This window comes from Emydura macquarii, unplaced genomic scaffold (genome assembly GCF_026122565.2).
Source record: "Emydura macquarii macquarii isolate MOO-44397 ecotype Brisbane River unplaced genomic scaffold, CSIRO-AGI_Emac_v2 contig_212, whole genome shotgun sequence".
Classification (NCBI taxonomy): Eukaryota; Metazoa; Chordata; order Testudines; family Chelidae; genus Emydura; species Emydura macquarii.
Genome location: NW_027130349.1, coordinates 1837311 through 1855711, shown reverse-complemented (window position 1 = coordinate 1855711; position 18401 = coordinate 1837311). Strand labels below are relative to the sequence as shown.

Here is an 18401-nt window from a genome sequence, read left to right as displayed (position 1 = left end):
TATTCTTGATTTACAGTGATGTAAGTGAGAAGAGACTCAGACTTCATGGGACTAATGTGGCCAGGTACATAACACACAATAATCAAAGACCAGGGCGGGGGATGCTGAGGCAGATTTATGTATAACTATTACTTTCTTCTTGCACCGTAGCTTAACTCTTTGTTGAAGCACAGGCTGGATGTCTGTCTTTTCAGAAAAAATTACCCTGAATTAAACCTCAGAAGCGGGGGAGGGGAAAGTGGTAGTGAAGGAGCTGTCAACAGGGAATGGCTGAAGGTGAGTCTCAGACAGACAGACACACAGAAAGACACAGAAGCTGCAATCCACTCCTCCCAGCCTCGAGATGGAGGTAGAGTTGAATGGGCTTACTAAAGCTTGCAAAGAAAGATTAAGGTCAGGATCAGGGAAATGATGTTTACAGACCTTTTACATTTTATATCATTTGCTTGTGAGATTTGTCCCTTTGAGTAAAGGCATAAATAAAGCTGTGTTTTGAAGCAGTTGTTTCTGTCACTCTAAACTTACTCTGTCACAGACTCCCCATGGGGAAAAGGTTTACAGATGCCCAAATCCATTTGGGCCAGTCAGGATAACATGGCTGATAAACAGAGGGACTGCCACCAAGAGATCAAGTCTAGGAGTGGTTGAACTGCATAGTTCCACCCTTCAGAGAGGTGAAGGAAGCAAGGCCTGTCAACTAAAGGGTACCCTTGAGAGGGGGAAAAGAAGGAGTCTAAAGCACAGCTCACCCTGTTACTGTGCATTATATCTAATACTAATAAACAGCAAGGAAGAAAAATGTTATTCTGAAGCATTGCGTGTGTGTGAGACAGAGAAACACAAGGGAGTCTTTTCTCAGTTGACCTTTTTATTTCGTAAAACACTTAGGCTTGTTCTTGTGGTACACATAAATACACACATACATTGTCATACAGATTATGGCATCCTCGAGCTACCCCTAGTTATCATTTCCCTTTCTATTAGAGATGGATTCCAGTCACAAATTTTGGATCCAGTTCTGAAATTTCCACCGAGTTCGGATTTGTTTGCTTTTGTCTGTTCTTTGCAATAACCATGGAATCTACCTCCCTTTATTAAACCAGGAAATACCATGGTACTGCAGAAATTACAAGGTGGCAGTGTTAGATTTTTAATGGTGCCTAGTGTCTTTCTGTTCAGAATATGCTCTTTTGTCTGTCTGGGTACAATATGACGCCTATCTTGCCATAATGTCTGAGCACCGCTCAGGTATTAAAAAACAGAATTAATAGTGGGAATCTCTCCCTGACTGTAGAAGAAACAGCTTAATTTGTATATTGTTTGCCTGCTTATGTTTGTGTAAATGAGTGGTTGTATGCAGCATGTGCCTGTGTGAAAAGATTATTGAGAAAAAGTCTAAATTGAAGAGAAGAGTTTTGCATTTAGTTCTGACAATGCTTTTTATGCAGATGCTGCATTCAGCTAGGCACTGCAGAAGCTGGGAATGGTGTCCTTCCTATTTCCCATAAAGGAGATGTAGAACTGGTTCCATCTGTACACTGCATTGGCACTTCAACCTGCGTTGTCTTCTCAGCTCTTCCAAAAGTTTCAAATAGAAATTGAGCAATACAGAGAAATGAGCAGATGAGGGCTATAGAGGTGGAGGAGCAGTTGCCTGTAACAACTGTCTGGGTTCTGGAAGAAAAGACCTGTTTCAAGTCATTTCAGTTCACCACTGTGCTTTCCTGAAGGTAGAACAAAAGCATTTGGTGCTCAGTTATATGTACTATGCCCTACAATGAGGTCAAGAAGAAACTGATATATCTTTTTTAAATTGTTGAAAAAATGTTTAGCATTAGGCACTGACAAATTTAAATCTGTCACACTTTACATTAAGGTTCCATTTATAAAATGTTTATAATGATTAATAGATATTGTAAACAAGTTACAGACATGAGTGGTATGTGTGGTAGACGGTTATAAGCAAATCCATAGAAGATGCTATACATTGTATAAACCATGGTAATAATCAACAATTTAATCTGCTAGATGCTATAACAACCAACAATTATTAACATTTATTAAAAGCATCAATTAATAATGTTTTAATACTTTAAAACCTATGTATAAGTAAAACCTTAATACAAGTGTCACCAATTAATTATTATTAATAAAAATACTATATTACAAAAATAATGAACTGAGAAGACTTTGAAAATCCCATCTGATTCAATTATTTAATTAGATGATAAAAATGGGTCACTGGATTTCTTTAAACTCTATATGAAAAAAGTTTCACACATTGGCAAAATTTGTTTCTTTCCATCAATTACTCCCAGAAATCTTTTTCTATTTGTCATATTGCTTTGATATCAAAATGGGGGCTGTTGATGTTTTAGTTTCTCCTTTAAAAAAACGAGAGAGAGAACATTCTTTAAAATATTTTGTTACATTTTTGTTACTTAATCTAATGGTAACTGAATTTTCAAACCTGTAAAACAATTTGCTGATAAATTATTTCACAATTATGAAGTACTAATTATGCTTTCAAAATTTAGCACATATAAATAATCAACTGTTTATGGCAATAATCCCAGAAATGAAGCAAATTGATGTTGAAACAGGCTAATTATCCATTCTGTTATCAAATTAAATCATTATTTATTATTTGTACTGTGGCAGTGCCTAGAAACCCCCAGTCAGGGGTTCAGGGCCCCCCATTGTGCTAGGTGCTATATGCATATTAAATGAAGAAACAACCCTAAAGAGCTTACTTTCTTAGCATATGATGATGCACAACAGATGGATAAATATTGGAGAAGAGGGATAAGTGATAGAGGGCAAGATAATGCCTCCTGTTTTTGCATTGTGACTAGGTTTTCATGCACATGCAAAGGAGTTAGGAGTAGTCCCCCCTTAAATCCCCACAAATGCTGCCTGAAACTGGGGTCAAGCACACAGGAGTAAAAATAGGTTATGTGCTTTTTAATTTCCTCCCTGGAAAAGGTGGGTGTGGAGTGACTCAAACATAAGAACAAAAGAACGGTCATACTGGACCAGACCAATGTTCCATCTATCCCAGTACACTGTCTTCCAACAGTGGCTGGGGCTAGATACTTCAGAGGGAATGAACAAAAAAGGGCACTTACTGAGTAATCCATCCCCTGCCATTCAGTCCCAGCTTCTGGCAGTCAGAGATTTAGGGACACCCAGAGCATGGCATAGCATCTGTGACCATCTTGGCTAATAGCCATTGATGGACATATTTTCCATGAACTCATCTCTTTGAACCCAGTTATACTTTTGGCCTTCACAACATTCCCTGGCAACGAGTTCCACAGGTTGACTGTGTCTTGTGTGCAGAAGTATTTCCTTTTATTAGTTTCAAACCTGATACCTATTAATTTCAGTGGGTGACCCCTGGTTCTTGTGTTATGTGAAGGGGTAAATAACATTTCCTTATTCACTGTCTCCATACCATTCACGATTTTGTAGACTTCTGTCATATCCCCCCTTAGTACTCTCCTTTCTAAAATGAACAGTCCCAGTCTTTTTAATCTGTCCTCATATGGAAGCTTTACCAAACCCCTAATCATTTTTGTTTGCCCTTCTCTAGACATTTTCCAATTATACTATATATTTTTTTAGATGGGGCAACTAGAATTGCACACAGCATTCAATATATAGGCATACCATGGATTTATATAGTAGCATTATGATATTTACTGTCTCATTTTCTATCCCTTTCCTAATGGGTCCTAACATTCTGTTAGCTTTTTTGACCACCACTGCACACTGAGCAGATCTTTTCAGAGAACAATCCACAATTACTTCAAGATTACTTTCCTGAGTATTAACAGTTAATTTAGATGCCTTAAGTTTGAATGGATAGTTGGGATTATGTTTACTGATTTGCATTTATCAACAATGAATTTCGTCTGCCATTTTCTTTCCCACTCACCCAGTTTTGTGAGACCCCTTTGTAACTTTTTGCAGTGTACTTTGGACTTAACTATCTTGAGTAATTTTTTTTTATCATCGGCAAACTTTGCAACCTCACTGTTTACCCCTTTTTCCAGATAATTTTTTTTGGAATATGCTGAACAGCACTGTTTCCAGTTCAGATCCCCACTGTTTACCTCTCTCCATTGGAAAACTAACCATTTATTCCTATCCTTTGTTCCCTGTCTTTTAACCAGTTACTGATCAATGAGAGGACCCTTCCCTTTTATCCATGACTGCTTATTTTAATTAAGAGTGTTTGGTGAGGGACCTTGTCTAAAGCTTTCTGAAAATCCACGGGATCACCATTGTCCACATGTATGTTGATCCCCCTCAAAGAATTCTAATAAATTTGTGAGGCATGATTTTCCTTTACAAAAGCCATGTCGACTCTTCCCCAAACAAATCATATTCAACTATGTGTCTGATAATTCCGTTCTTTACTATAGTTTCAAACAATTTGCCTAGTAATGAAGTGAGGCTTGCGAGCCTGTAATTGCCAGGATCGCCTCTGGAGCCTTTTTAAAAACCAGGAATCTGGTACACAGGCTGATTTAAGGTTAATTACTACAGTTAGTACATCTGCAATTTCATATTTGAGATTCAGAACTCTTGAGTGAATACCATCTAGTCCTGGTGACTTAGTACTGTTTAATTTATTGATTTGTTCCAAAATCTCCTCTAATGATACTTCAATCTGGTACAGCTCCTCAGATTTGTCCTCTAGAAAGAATGGCTCAGCCATGGAAACCTCCCCCACAACTTCTGCAATGAACACTGATGCAAAGAATTAATTTAGCTTCTCTGCAACTGCCTTGTTTTCCTTGAGTGCTCCTTTAGCAGCTCGATCATCCACTGGCTCCACTGACTGTTTGACTGTCTTCCTGCTTCCGATGTACTTAAACATTTTTTGTTGTTTAGATTTTGTGCTTCTTGCTAATTGCTCTTCATATACTTTTTTGTCCTGCCTAATTAAACTTTTATGCTTGATTTGCCTGAGTTTATGCTCCTTTCTATTTTCCTCAGTAGGATTTGACTTCCAATTTTTAAAGGATGCCTTTTTGCCTCTAACCACCTCTTTTACTCTGGGTAGGTTTTTTTGTTTGTTTTTTGTTTGTCTTTGTTTGTTTGGTTTTGGTCTTTTTACTGATTTTATTATTAATTTAATTTTACTTTTTTTTTTAAATCTCAGCTCCACCTCTCCTACTCCCTGGCCACCATAGCTTGTGGGAGAGAGACAGAGCGTGTTAGTTGTGATTTATTACTGGTATTGGCCCTGAGTATATTACATCCCTCAGGAGGTAACAGGAAATAAATTGTGGTTGTTTACTTCATAATTCCATTCCTGGGATGCTCCTGGAGAAGCACAACTGCTTTGTATGCGACATAGTCTTTTGACTATATCATTAAAATTGACTTGTGATCCAACCCATTTGGTTTCCAGACCAAACCAAGGTTTGCAAAAGTTCTGTATAGAAAGGAGAACCCTGACCAGGGAAATTAATGTTAACCATGAGTCTTATTGCAAAATTCTGTTCTGTTTCTCAAATGAGAATTTCTGTGCCCATGTAATTATCCCAATCTTACCTTCTATTCTATTCTATTCAACACAATCTAGTGAAGAATCAAGCTGTTGTTGTCTCATCTGAAAATAATTTTGAATATTATTTTAAAATTAGGGCATGTTGATATGTATCATTTGAATAAAATGTGTGGTGTTGACATTTTTAATGGCTACTAGAAAGAAATGTGAGTTATACAATTATTATGGGTTTTTTGTTATTATAATTATTAATTTTCATTCAAACATTAGTTGGACTTTGTTCATTTCAATGAAAAAGTGACACTACCTGGATAGAAAAGATTACAACTTTTGCTTTTGCATTAATCTATTATATTAGTATCTTGCAAAATGTATTAAAAAGGAAAAAAAGGAAAATCTACCTGAAGAAGCAACTTGCAATTTTTGTCAAGGGAGTTCCAGCTTTTCAAATCTCTGAAGCCTGGGAAAAGCACATGCTGGGAATCAAAGAGAAAAGAGAGAAAAATAAAAATCCAAACTATGGAAAAAATTTGAATAAAAATATTAAATTATTAATATGTCATCCTATATTATTTCACAACTGGGCTTGAATTGTGCCCTCTGACACATTTTTGCACAAACAGGCTATTCTTCCATTGACCCCAGTGCTTGCCATATAGATTTACATACATAGTAAACTGGGTTTCCCATGCAAACATAGGTTTTGTAGTGCAATTAGCTGTTCAGTGTTCATATATTCATGAGTGTAGTTCAGGTCCTGTTTGAAAATCTGGTTCTTAATCAAACCATTTTATCTTGCTACTTATTTTACTTTTCTGTAGCTCTCAGATATAGATAAAAATAAAATACATGATTTGGGGATCATTTCTCCTGCTTTCTCTCTGATGCTTGGGGGGTGGGGGGGGGGGGGAGGAGGGAAGGACTGAATGGCTGCCCCATGTGTCTCCTTTTGTCTCTTATACAACAATAGGCTTGCCTTAATACACCCAAAAAACGTGTATTCAGAGTAGCATAATTAACTTGTTCTGAATATGCATGTGGATATGAATATCTTTTTTTCTGAATATGAATATCTTTTTTTTCGGCAAATTGTATTGATTCCTCCTGTTTGAAATGGCTGCATTTCCCATCTGCTAGGCATGAAGTTATGTAAGCACTGAAGCTTTTATTCTCACTCTCTCTTTCAAGCTCCATCTTGTCAATTGAATTCAATAATACTTTATTAGCATGGCAAGCTATACAAGTGATGCCAAAGTGTAAAAGAGACAGACCTCTCAGGTATCTCTCAAAAGTAGATAACATCTGCCCCACATTACAGCTTCACATAATGTTTGAGGCTTTATTTTCCATGTGAGTTTATCATTACTGTCCATTCCTGTTCCAGTAGAAGATTGTGGAAATGGAAAAGCAAGCCTCCCAAATGAACAGCATTAAGCCTGAAACCTTTCAAAGGGGTTTATTCACAAGGGAAGGTTGATCCAGCACTAAAACAAACATCTAAACCTAAACAATTGCACACAAACTTCTTAGGGAATATATTAACAATGAGGATTTTCTGACACTTTGTGCAGTGAAGTGTAGACAGCAAACAAGAGAAGAGTATGGTAAATTAACAAAAGAGACCAGATGACTGCCCTGATTCCATAATGATTTTGCAACTGTTACATACACTCTAACTGGTATTTAACATATTTTTACTCATTAGTTTCAAACACATTTAACCAAGTGAACAATTAGAAGGTTATGGCGGGACATATGGTTGGGACATATTTATGATCTACACAGCATGCAATGTATTTAAAGGGCCAGATTTTCCTGCTTTACCTGGACCTCCATTTTTGCAGACTCAAATAATTACAAGTTAAATTTTGCACCAGCTATTTAGGTTGCTGAGATGACTAAGTTTCTAATTGCCCTCACAAATCTAAGCTCCTTAACTTCAGGTGCAAAATTGAGCCCTTCATTTATACTGTGAAAAAATATGAGACTAGTGACAAAATCTGGCCTAACCATACTGAAATATATTTAAAATAGTCTGTCATACTCTATCCAAAATCTGTCAAGCGAGTGTCCCAGTTTCATAATTTTGTCATATATGCTTTATATCAACATTCAACACATTCATAAAGCCAATAGTGCCAAATTGGAAAAAGCATTATATTTTCTTCCTGCATCCCAACTAAGTTTTTCCTGGATCTCACACCTCTACATTGTCGTGCTGTTTCATTCCTTTAATAAAGCAATTGTTTACAGCATTTACAGTTGAAATTTTCAAATCTAATGCGTTCTTCTTTTACATCTCACTTATGCAGGTTATCCTGACCTTGACAGCTCAGTAGCACATTACTGAAATATTACAGCAATAATTCAGTACTATTATGCTTAATATTACAGCAACATCCTGTAGTTTTGTGCTCTGAATATGGGGGGAATTCAGGTTTATTTACTTTAATGACTGGATAATGAGTCTGAGCTACACAGATCAAAGTGAACTACTAAAAGAGAGACTGTTATGAGCAAAAACTAATAACAGACTCTAGCTTGAGGAAAGGGATCTATTCACTTTAGTGCAGTGAAGGAGTGAGTAAGTGCTGAGAAGAGACAAAGGACATGCCCCACCTATATTTAAAATAATGTAGACAGACTATTACAGCATTGCCTTTCAACCTGTCAGCAGCCCTGTGGAGTTTGCAAGAAATTGCTTCTTCCCTTTATTAAAGCATTTAGAGTCTCACATTGGTTTACTGTGTCTTTATGACTTTGGAATATCACTTAGAGCCTTATCCAGCCCAAAATTATCTCTGTGCATGTGGGCAGACACGACTTTTGATTCTTAGAATGAAGAATTCCCTACTGTAGCAACAGCATAATGCTAATGGAGGCATTGTGCTCCTGAGACTACCCTTTGTCCATATATGGAAAATGGATGGATGGGAATGATGTAGGGGGAACATACAGGACAATATGCTCAGTTGGACCTCATGGGAACCTAACATGGGAAGCAGAGTCCTTGGAATATTAATGGAAGAATATTAAAGGAATTGAAGTTTTTAGTGTGATCTCCTTAATAGCTTCATTTCAGCACTCATCCAGGGGGATGAAGAATGGGAGTCATGTGACTGGAAGATGACCCCATGAACATGTGGTGTGAAGAGCAGGAAGCAAGGAATGGGGAGGCAAAAGGTTCTCTCTCCCCTTTTCACCTTTCTAGGTAATTTTTAAAATATTGTTTCGGGGTCTGTCTATGGCTACGTAGGCACTCATGCAGCAATTTCCATTGACTGCATGTTCTTAATAAAGTGAGTTTATAAAGTTGCACCACCCTGAAAGGAGCTCTAGGAGGACAGAGATTCTGGAGGATGCACTGCTTGTTCTGCTCTTTATGTTCAGCCTTTTCCACTGGGAATGGAAAGGAGGAAGAGGTGGTGATGGTGAATATGGAGTCATGCCACCCTTTATGCATGAAAATAACTCCCACTCAAATCCATAAATCCACCAATTTACGCTCCTTCAAAATTCCTTCAAACTCACCTCTGCTGTATTACATTCAGAAAACAGCAACTGACAATGACTGTGCAGGAGGTGAGTTGGAATTACTGCTCCTCACCAACTAAAATTACACACATCCCATTATTTCTGTTATCCCATCTCCTACACCCCTCAGCCTTCCCTATTTATTTGTCTTATTCTTCTGTTTTGGCTGGTCTGTTAGACTGTAAGCTCTTCGGAATAGGAGTTGTCATTTATCATACAATTTGTACAGCAACTCATAAAACAGGACACAACCTTTGTTGGCCTCTAGGCACTAGTGCTATCTGAATGTTAAATAATAATACAAATGGGTGCACTAAATCACATATGAATTTAAATGCTTCAATAATTTCTTTTTAAAAATCAAAGATTTTTTTTTCCTGGATTCATACATTCCCATGCAGTACTAGAGACAAAGCAGCAGCATACATGAGAATAACATTGTGAAATGGACTGGAAACAAGTATAAATCTCATCAGTCTAGTTTAATTGTCCAACCTGAGTGAATTAGAAAATTTAAACTAGCAGAATAATTTGTGAATTGCAAAATACTTTAAAAAATCCTCTCTCTTTAAATAATCTATAGTAAATTGAGATTAGCAACACATTTAAGGAAATATATGCTAGTTCTTTTATGTTTCTAGTATCAATTTGTCTGTTTTTTCTTCTTCCTGTTCAGTGCTATGAATATGAAACAATGTCTCATCCTGTATTTAGCATCTTCTAGAGAAAGCACCAGTATGATATAAACTGTTCTGTGTCTACTGTACTTACAGTGGTCATCAATACGAATCACTACTCCGGTGATAGTAATATTTGTACATTTGTAAATCTTGTGAATATTTTTATCCAGGGTTTTATATACTCAAATTAGGAGCGGGGAAACCTGTACTTTCTAATTTAATCCCAATTTACAGCACCCAGTAAATTGAAAGTAATATAATATCTTATATACCAAAATATAAAATACAGACAAGTTGAAAAGTACAGAATGCTTTGATATTTCACATTATATATTTATGGATTAAAATTCTAATGCAGTACCTCATTTTCATGATAAAAATTGTAATACGAGCTGTAAATGGCATAAAAATCACTTTTGCATTATAAGGATTGATGTAGGAAAAAAATGTGAAAACTTATTTTTGGTACTCTGTCAAGATAGCAATCTCACAGTCATTTCTGTATTATATTAAATAAAGGGTCTCCTTAGCTTTTATTTGCAGCAGTGAACTGCAACTGTCTTCCTTTCCAAGCAGTTTTAGGATAGGCACATGTATTATTTAAGGAAACTCCACAAGGAACATTTTTATGGCACTAGCATAGGAATAATACTATAACAATAAAGATCAAAGATTGATGCAATTGTGAGTACAAGTAATAGCTACCTTGTGTTGCTGTTATCTCCTCAAGGGAATTCTTTAGAATGTCTTTCATTTTATAAAAAGTATTTGTTTGAGTGCTACAATATATGTGGAAGGAACTAGGATATTGCTGTTTCTCTCCCTCCCCCTCATCCAAGAAAATCTCTTTTTAAATTAACTTGACTAATTTCACAATTTTTGTGGTAGCTCTGAACTTCAAAGAAATCAGATCGCACAGTGGCCATTTGAAAGTGGCTGTATTTTAGAGGTATTTTGCCTACCCAACCCGTCTTTCAGCCAGTGGATGCCAGTTTCTCAGATATGCTATTCTTGGATTTCAACTATGTACATGTGCAACTGCCAGGGATTACATCACAGTGTCATGCAATGCGTGTTGGCCAACGTTGTCTGGCCATTCTACAAAGTAACTCTTTCCTGGAGGTAGTAGGATAGATACTTCATTGAAGCCAATGTTGCTAAGCCAATTTACACTAGCTGAGGAACTGGCCCAAAATATCTATCAGTGACATAAAAAAAAGTGAAGGGTTTTAGTGTCAGTGGGAATTTGTGGGGGATACAAGGGTACCTGAAAGTGTAAACATGATCCCAGTTTTCCCCAGCACAACTTACTTTTAGAATTGCTCTGTCATGATATTACCTGACCATTGCTGTGAGTCTGATCCTACCGAAGTCAATGTGTATGCTGATGTTGACACTGGTGGCACAATAATGAGGCCATGTTTGTGACAGAATTATTTTAAAAAACAAATCTAAAAATGAAGCAGGATCAGGGACAATACACTGTTTTCCTTATTCTAATAATGTGATTTGTTCAATTATATAAAAATCCACATTTCCTGTAGTTCATTATCATTGTCATACATCACACGTTTTGGTGGCTCTAACTGTGTTCTAACAGAAGTAGGGAGAATAAAAAGATCTTTTAAAAAGGTGGTGGAGGGAGAATTGAAATGGTTTTGTAGCAGCTTGGATATTTAGAGTTGAGGAGATAGAGGGGTCTACATTTGAGTGACAGGGATAACAGAGGAATGATCAAGAGCAAAACGAGGGAAATGAGAAGTTCTGTTTTTGCCATGTTGAGGCTGAGATGTATACTAGCTACTGTACTAAAGAGGGTATCCAGCCAATATCACTTAGCAATAGTACCATCGCAGGTATGCAAATTAGCTTCTGAACTGCCAAATAATTCTGCATCACACTTTGTGCCATCCTGCACCTACCATAGTACTCAAGAAACCAATACCTCCAGTGAAACTGTGGAGAATCTAAAACTAGGCATTTCACACTGATGCTACTCATTACTTCTTCTCCCATAGCTGTGAGAAAAAGCGGAAGACATCATATGTCACTGTTGTACAACCTCTGATTTATAATGTCTGTGTCTCCTGTAATTTATCTCAGCATTCTGTTAGTTCTCTTGACTACACCTACAGGCCAGTTGAAAGGTTATAAAAGCCTTCTGCAGAGATTCCCAAAATTCTCAGCTGGCACAAATTTTGCTTCATTCTTCCCAGCTAAAAGACATTACCTCTATTTAGTCATTTTCCTGAGATTCACTCTTATATATTAGCATTAAATTATATTTACTATTTGACAAGAGTCATCTTAATATCTTTACCACTCTTCTTTAAGATTGAATTGAAAAAAAGGAGCTAACAGCACTGTAATTAAAATTTGCAGATAATACTAAATTGGGAGGTGTTGCAAGGATCAAAGAGCCCTGAGAAGCAATACAAGGGGACACAGGCATGAAATTCAACCTGAAAAGTGCAAACTAATACTTCAGGGGAAAAATATTCTGAATATAGATATGCAATGGGAGGGAAATATTTGGAAAGATGTAATGCCAAAATATAGCCAGGGCTGATAAAGGGTCAGAAAACTAGATACGAAGTTATAAGGTGATATATGGTGACAAAAACAGCCAATGCAATCAACCTGCATAATATAAAGGATCGGGGAGGTGAAAAGCCCTCTTTTACTGCAAGTTAGCTTGCACCTAGAATACTGCACACAGCTCAGACAGAACTGAGAGGAGCAATAAAAATGATTAAAGGACTGGAGAGGCTGACTTCTGAGAAAATATTACAAGAACTAAATAGCTCAGCCAAACGACAACTAAGGGGGATACAATAACCTTCTACAAGAATTTGAAGGGTGTAAACACTAAGCAAGGAGAAGAACTTTTTCCTATAGTCCAAAAGACATAAGTAGGAAGAAGAGGATAAAAGAGAGCCAAGGAACATTTAGGGTGAAAATCATGGGAAAATATCCTGACATTGACATCCATTGTGGACTGTGGAACTTATTTATTTAAAAGCCCCAAAATAATCACAGAATCAAAAAAATATACTAAAACACTGCAGTGCATGAGAAAAATAGGCAAAGCAATGCAAATTAGCAGAAAATAGGAGTGAATACTAGACACCCAATGGAAATAAACATATGTCACCTACAATGTAAATTGGTACATCATGAGCATAAAGAGAACAAGGGTACAGCAGCAGAATAATACAGAGAAGAAATAAGAGACAACAGAAATAAATAAATACATAAAATTCAATCATAGCAGTTGCTAAAGAAAAACAAACAAAGGTAAATTTGATTCAATCAGTAAATCCAGCATCCATTAGGACCTTCGCTTCCTCCCATCACCTCTGCATAGCATGACCAACTCACAAACCATGTTCTGTATTGTGCTCAAGTCACCTGACCCCAGTAACTGGAAGGTGTCTCCAGCACTGCTGCACATCCAGTTGTTCTGGAGCTCCTGCTCTCCCTGGCTCCCCACCAAGGTATGCTTGAATGGCATGCATTGAGACCCATTCCCTGCATGGCTGATTTGATTGTACCTCTCAATGGGCTGTGCTACAGATTGGTGTCTGAGCCCCATGTTTATTGTCTACAGTGTAATCAGAAAAAATGCTGAAAGGCTGGAGATGGGAAAACCGGCCATGCACATTCTGCAGGTCCGTGGGTGTCATTGTCTGTGGCAGCTTAATGGTCTCTATTCTCCTCCCCATGCTGCTTTACTCCAGAGGGGCTTAAAACAAAAATACTTAGTAGTTTTGCAAGCCCCTGACAAGAATTTCAAGGACAAGACCTTTCCCGTTAGGAATATATTGCATATTGGCTTGTGTATAATTTCTTGTGGAATAAATATCACACTGTATTCTTGGACTTGAGGGAATTTATTAAGAACATTCTCAAAGCCTCAGGAATCAAATTGTCAGGATGCCCTCAACTTCCCACTGATACAGCCTCTTTAGGGAAATAGTACACAGCTCCTGCCCTGTGACATTCCACTGAGCTAGTGCTCTAGGATACCATGCATAAATGAGAAGCTGTAGCTCTGACACATCATCATCCCCATTTCACACCAGCCCACTTGATGCAGAGGTGACAACCATCTCATAGGCAACTTAAGCTGGTCAACATTTTCCAAAATTTCACTTTTTTGAGGAGGGTGGGGTTGGGGATGGATTTCCAACCAGCTCTATAGACATCATCACAGCTTACCTCAGGGGCTTTGTTCAAGATGAACCACCTAAAAGATGTTTGGCATTCCCCTGCTGTTGCTCCACTATTCCTCCAGGGTAGTTGGAGGACGATTCTGAAAGGTCGTCCTTTCCTGAGCATTGTGGAAATCCTGAGGTTAGAAATACAGTAGAACACCAGAGTTACGAACTGACCAGTCAACCACACACCTCCTTTGGAACTGGAAGTACGCAACCAGGCAGCAGCAGAGACAAAAAACAAAAAACAAAACAGTACAGTACTGTGTTAAACATAAACCACTAAAAAAATAAAGAGAAGGCAGCATTTTTCTTCTGCATAGTAAAGTTTCAAAGCTGTGCTAAGTCAATGTTTAGTTGTAAACATTTGAAAGAACAACCATAACGTTTTGTGCAGATTTATGAGCATTTCAGAGTTACGAACAACCTCCATTCCCAAGGTGTTTATAACTCTGAGGTTCTACTGTATTGACGTGTAATAGAAGCAACATTGGAGTTGTCTGCAAGCTCTCTGCTGTCCCATTTCAAAATAAGGGAACGTGCAGTACTGTGCTGTGAATGGTTGCATTTAACGTTACATTAAACCTGCTGCAGGAGTGATGATGTCAACTGCAACAGTGGCTTGCCTTCATGTAAAAGTAATAGTACAGAATGGTGCTTGTCTTCATATATGCATTATGTTTTCTCCAGCTGACAGTAGTCCTGAAATGAGGTCCTGAATGGCATCTGATATTTGGACCCTTGGTTCAATCCATTAAATGATTAACTAAACTCTATCCTAGTTTCCATAGGAAACTAATTTGCAGGAAGCAGGAGTTTCCAACCAGCTCAAGAGAATGCTGAATACTATATGCCACTGAGAAAGCATTTTCTAAAACACAAAAGTCCATGATACGAAACCCTCCAAAAATTAGTTCTTATGCAAAACTTTCCCTGGAGTTCAGCATCTCTCATCAACAGAAGTAAAAGATATTACCTCACCCACTTTGTCCCTGGAGTACAGTGGCAGTTTTGACTAGCCTATATTAACAAACTCGAGGTTGAAAAGACTGAAATTGTGAATTTCTTTCACCCTCATCAGAGTCTTGTAGCCCACAACAAAAAACAGGACTGTGCAAATAAAATCAAACAACCTTTTTGTGAGTGAAAGAACATTGTTAGCAAATTAGTAGGTATGTGAACTGAGAAGTAAGATGTGACCAGCTCTTAAAAAACAACAATAAAACAAATAAAAAAACAAACAAACCCTTTGTCTTCTCTAGCTGAGCTTTATGCCATCTGACATGTCAGCATTCTGGGCCAGATCCAGAGCTAACAGAAACTGATGTAGCCTGATTTCAATGGAGAATGTCCATTTACACCACCTAAGGATCTAGCTCAGTGAACATTAACTACAGCCCATGGAATTGTAATGGACAGAAGGACTCTGCAAAATGCTGCTGTTCCTATACCCTTGCCCTTCCAGCTTCCTTCTCAGAGGAAGAAGTTGATCTGAAAGCAGTGGCAATGACAAAGTGCAGAAATAATGGTAGAATTGTTCATTTTCTTTCTGTGACAGAATTTAACTTATGGAAAAAGCTCTCATAAAAAGAGAGATTGAAAAAATGAGATTGTTTCCCTAGAAGAGAAATAAAAGGGGATATAATTAAAGTATATAAAATAATGAATGTTCTAGAGGAAACATATCAAGAGATTCTGTTCTCCCTGTCTCATAACAAAGATTAAGACTCTGTCATGGGTGTTTTTAGTAAAAGTCAGGGACAGGTCATGGGCAGTATACAAAAATTCACAGAAACCCGTGACCTGTCCCTGACTTTTACTTAAAATAATCTGGGGTGGGGGGAACTAATAGTTAGAGTGCAGCCAGGGGCTGACCTCCAGAAGCTACTCCAATTCCGGCCACTGCACAGGGGGACACAGGGCCAACCACCTGCTAGCTGCTTTGATGACTGGGGGGCTGACCACCAGCCACTGCACCAGCATTGCCACTGCTCCTGCAGGAGGGACTGACAGCTGCTCCAGGTCTGCCCTGGAAGAAGTCACACAGGTCCTGGAAAGTCACGGAAGCCATATCAGAATTGTACCCTGTGAACCGTGTTTAATGAAACAAAGGTGGCAAATTCATAACTGATAAAAGGAAATGCTTTTTCAGACCACGTGTAATTAGGCTGTGAAACTCATTGCTGCATGATGCCATTAAGGCCAAGGATTTAACAAAGAGTTTCATTCAAAAAGAGATTGGACATTTATATGGATGACAAGAATATCCAGTATTGTCATGATGAAAACCTACAATCTGGAAGGGATATTAATGGACATGCTTCAGGGAGTAAGTCATTCTCTATCCTGATCAGAATGAATTATATGCGGGGGAAGACTATTCCACATCTATCTACAGAAGGGTTCTTACACCTAGTATTGTTAGCATCTAGTATTGACCACTGTCAGAAATAGGAAACTGGACTAGCTGGACCTTAGTTCTGATCCAATAGTACAGTTCCTTCATTCCTGAATTTCTAAGAGAAAAATCTAGCTCCTGACTGGCTAATTATCCAACATGAGCAGCATTATCTTTGTGCTGTTGATCATTTAGCAGAATATTGCATATACCAGTTGATTGAGTCATGGAGGAGAGCAAGAGAGAGTGTGTTCATTCACAACAGGGTTAGGAACCCATGTTTTCCATTCACTGCTCTTTGTCTCCCTTTCTGTCTTTCCCATGCCTATTTCTATTTTCTTTCTACCTTTATATTAAGGTTCTGGCATGAATGCTGATGACAGATTATTTGGTGCAACTTCAAGCTGTGAGTTTATAGGTGATTTCAGCAGGTGCCACTCATCCAGGTGGATCAGATGACACATTTATTCACACTAGGGTGCTTGGTGGCACCAACAGATGAGCTAAGTATATTTTTTACTATCTCTGCTTTCTATTGAAAATTCTGAATCTCACAAAACCATGAAGAACGAACTTTTTTGTCAAAGCAAAGCAGTTGTATGAGGCAAGAGAATGCTTTTCCATTGCACATCTTTCTTTGCGTTAGATGTACAATTAATTATATAAAAAGAAACATTCAACTTTTTCCTATACTGACAACTTCAGATCTTTGTTTAATTGAATCAGCTTGTCTGTGCTTTGAATGCATTGTCAAATAAAATCACACCCATGGGGATTCAAAATACTTTTTGAGCCTTATCAACAGCAGAAAATAATAAGAGCTGGGAAGAGCAATGAAGTGAGAGCAGACCTTTATTCCAGAGATATCATATATATATATATATATATATATATATATATAAATACAGTGTGTACTGACAGTGCATTTTCTTAATGTCATTGTCATTTTTCCCATCACAATTAGGAACCAAATATGGATTCACTAGCCCATAGTTAGCTGAAGGTATAACAACATAGGGCCCCATAACACCATTTAGCAGAACAAATGTGTTTGCATATCTCTAAACATTGCCCTTAGCAACTTATGTCGAAACATTTCCTTGCATTACATCATTGAGACCAGACACTGGAAAGGTGAATATTGTATTCTAGCAAGATGACACAAAGAGTAAAGGGGATCCCTATGTTCCAACACATAGACAAGCCCATCACAGCATGAAAAAAAGCTCACTGAGAACTAGGGAAGGGAGCTCCTCACACGGAATGCAAAATAAACATATTCTAATATCTTCAGGTACATTTGCATTTTAAATTTAAACCATAGAGCTTATTTTGAAAACTAAATCTATGAAAATGAATCTATTCACTGACAAAAAATATATTTACTTTGCAGTAAATCTACCTCTTTGGTTTTGCTCAGCACGTCTCTGTAGTTGAGATCAGAGAGCAGGTACTACTCTGCACATTTTAATAACAACATCTGCAAGTCAAGGTTTTTTTTTTACACAAGCTATATTTACACAAGATCAGAAAGCATTGAGGAGCTTAGGCAGCCTAAGACTCATCTTTCAGAGAACACTTAAAAGCTCATGTTCAGGTCCCCAGATCATAAATGAAATAAATCTAGACCATGGTCTTATCCTTGTCCTTCACTATGCACATCATAACACGTGTTTCTGATCGCAAATTAACTGCTATTGTATAGTTTACCTTTTTCAACATATAAAGTACACCCCTGCTACAATCTAAATGTATGTACTATGTCGTGGAAAAGAATCACACTGCTACATTTTAAAGTTGGATCGGGTGCAGCTTTAATTATGACACACACACAATCACATAACCATAGCTATGGGGAATACTATAGCCATAGGGAAAACCCAGGTGGCTATAGGGAAGTCAAGCAGCATGTCTGGATGCTGGGCAAATGTACTTCACCTGGCTACCAGATACAAAAGACTTATATAGGGGTTGCTTAGGTTCATTTACATGTTGATCGTATAGTGGAATTTGATTAACAGTTTATACTTAACAGGAAAGACAATCAC

General features: G+C 37.7%; 1 long non-coding RNA gene across 3 annotated transcripts; it reads right to left on the bottom strand.

The window, feature by feature from the left end:
- Positions 1–850: 850 nt before the first annotated feature.
- On the bottom strand, positions 851–14091 carry LOC137151472 (uncharacterized). Of its 3 annotated transcripts, none has more exons than XR_010919282.1 (4): positions 13960–14091; positions 5926–6000; positions 5569–5626; positions 851–1688 (listed from the first exon to the last, which is right to left on the bottom strand). It is a non-coding gene; the product is annotated as an uncharacterized lncRNA (long non-coding RNA). The 3 variants fall into 3 exon arrangements; XR_010919283.1 differs by having other exon boundaries at positions 851–1674; XR_010919278.1 differs by lacking the exons at positions 851–1688; positions 5569–5626 and adding an exon at positions 2185–2384.
- Between the last annotated feature and the right edge of the window lie 4310 nt (positions 14092–18401).